The sequence below is a fragment of the Mus musculus genome, chromosome 18 (genome assembly GCF_000001635.26).
Source record: "Mus musculus strain C57BL/6J chromosome 18, GRCm38.p6 C57BL/6J".
Lineage (NCBI taxonomy): Eukaryota > Metazoa > Chordata > Mammalia > Rodentia > Muridae > Mus > Mus musculus.
In genome coordinates this window covers 10,228,988-10,231,696 of record NC_000084.6, presented here as the reverse complement: position 1 = coordinate 10,231,696, position 2,709 = coordinate 10,228,988, and positions in this window count along the sequence as shown.

The following is a 2,709-nucleotide window of genomic DNA, read 5'->3' as shown; positions in this document are numbered from 1 at the left end:
TGTCTTCTTTTTGGTTTGTTGAATGATTACTTTCTTTGTTGTTCTAGGGCGTGATTTCCGTCCTTGTATTGGTTTTTTTCTGTTATTATCCTTTGAAGGGCTGGATTCGTGGAAAGATATTGTGTGAATTTGGTTTTGTCGTGGAATACTTTGGTTTCTCCATCTATGGTAATTGAGAGTTTGGCCGGGTATAGTAGCCTGGGCTGGCATTTGTGTTCTCTTAGTGTCTGTATAACATCTGTCCAGGCTCTTCTGGCTTTCATAGTCTCTGGTGAAAAGTCTGGTGTAATTCTGATAGGCCTTCCTTTATATGTTACTTGACCTTTCTCCCTTACTGCTTTTAATATTCTATCTTTATTTTGTGCATTTGTTGTTCTGATTATTATGTGTCGGGAGGAATTTCTTTTCTGGTCCAGTCTATTTGGAGTTCTGTAGGCTTCTTGTATGATCATGGGCATCTCTTTCTTTATGTTTGGGAAGTTTTCTTCTATTATTTTGTTGAATATATTAGCTGGCCCTTTAAGTTGAAAATCTTCATTCTCATCAATTCCTATTATCCGTAGGTTTGGTCTTCTCATTGTGTCCTGGATTACCTGGATGTTTTGAGTTAGGATCCTTTTGCATTTTGTATTTTCTTTGACTGTTGTGTCGATGTTCTCTATGGAATCTTCTGCACCTGAGATTCTCTCTTCCATTTCTTGTATTCTGTTGCTGATGCTCGCATCTATGGTTCCAGATCTCTTTCCTAGGGTTTCTATCTCCAGCGTTGCCTCGCTTTGGGTTTTCTTTATTGTGTCTACTTCCCCTTTTAGTTCTAGTATGGTTTTGTTCATTTCCATCACCTGTTTGGATGTGTTTTCCTGTTTTTCTTTAATGATTTCTACCTGTTTGGCTGTGTTTTCCTGCTTTTCTTTAAGGGCCTGTAACTCTTTAGCAGTGCTCTCCTGTAATTCTCTAAGTGACTTATGAAAGTCCTTCTTGATGTCCTCTATCATCATCATGAGAAATGTTTTTAAATCTGTGTCTAGATTTTCGGTTGTGTTGGGGTGCCCAGGACTAGGTGGGGTGGGAGTGCTGCGTTCTGATGATGGTGAGTGGTCTTGATTTCTGTTAGTAGGATTCTTACGTTTGCCTTTCGCCATCTGGTGATCTCTGAAGCTAGCTGTTTTAGTTGTCACTGTTAAGAGCTTGTTCTTCAGGTGACTCTGTTAGCCTCTATAAGCAGACCTGGAGGGTAGCACTCTCCTTAGTTTCAGTGGGCAGAGTATTCTCTGCAGGCAAGCTCTCTTTCTTTCTCTCTTCTTGCAGGGCAGGTACCCAGATATCTGGTGTTCCAACCAGACTCCTGGCAGAAGTTGTGTTCCACTCACTAGAGGTCTTAGGATCCCGTGTGGAATCCTGTGTGGGCCCTTGCGGGTGTCAGGCGACTCCGCTGGCAAGGTAGCCCGGGGCTCGAGTGGAATGGAAGGGGCTTGTGCCCCAGATCAGGCCCGGGTAGCCTGCTTCCCTATGTACCGCAGTCTCAGGTTCCGTGCGATTGGATTGGGGCAGGCGCTGTGTTCCACTCACCAGAGGTCTTAGGATCCCGTGGGGAGTCCTGTGTGGGCCCTTGTGGGTGTTGGGCAAGACTCTCTCTTTGTGTATTCTTTTGAGACAGGGTCTCACTATGTAGCTCTGGCTGTCCTAGAACTCACTATATAGACTGGCCTGGCCTTAAATGCACCGAGATCCATCTGCCTCTGCCTCTCAAGTGCTTGTCTGCATGATTTTTTAAAAAGCTTAATAAAAAATTATGAAGTTCTGCTAAAGATTTCCTCAGAACTCTCATCTCACTGTTTCCTTTTTATTTCTGCTTCTCTGTGGTCATTATGACTGCACAGGAAGCAATTTTGTAAGCATATCTATGGCTGTGAGCCATGTGTTAGTCAATTAAAAGGGCTAGCTTTTAAATCTCCCTAACAGATTATAGACTACACTACCCCATTCTCTCATACTATGTCAGACTTGGAGTCTGCCCTTTTGAGGAAGAATACATTGGACGAAAGAAAGAGTGGGGGTGGGGTGGGGAGAAGCAGAACAAATAGATCAGAACAGAAAGTATCAGACTAGCCTCTCTTAGTTTAAACATGCTATGCAAATCTTCTGAGATCTCTCTGAAATGCATGCAATGTTCAGATAGCAGCAGTTCTTTAGTAACAGGGCCCGACAGATTCCCTCCCCACACACTTAGCTATGATGCTGATCAAAACTGCATATTCTTCCACCAGAAGCTCCTTTTCTATGAGCACAGCTCTCTACAGTTAGACAAGAAATAAAGCCTAATCAGTATCAGTCAGGTTGAACTAAACAAAGTACAGTGGACAATAAAAAAGAGCAGTATGCATGATACAAAAACAGGAGGTAGACCAGAAGTATATTTAATTGCCTTTGGGGGCAGCTTACTCTTTTCCTTCCTTCTGCCTTTCATTCCTGTGTGTTGATGATGTTGATATTAATATCACTTTGCATCCCCCAAGCACAGAGCAGATGCTTAGGCCATTCATGATAGGAACTAAACTAAAATCGTCTTGAAAAAACATCCACCTCTGATTTCTGCTTCATGAGTTGGCATTGTAAATACTCACTTGACTTAATAAGATGAGTAAATGCTATTTATTCTATGTGTATATTTTACATTAGTTTTCATGAATTATGTTGGTCATTAGCTAG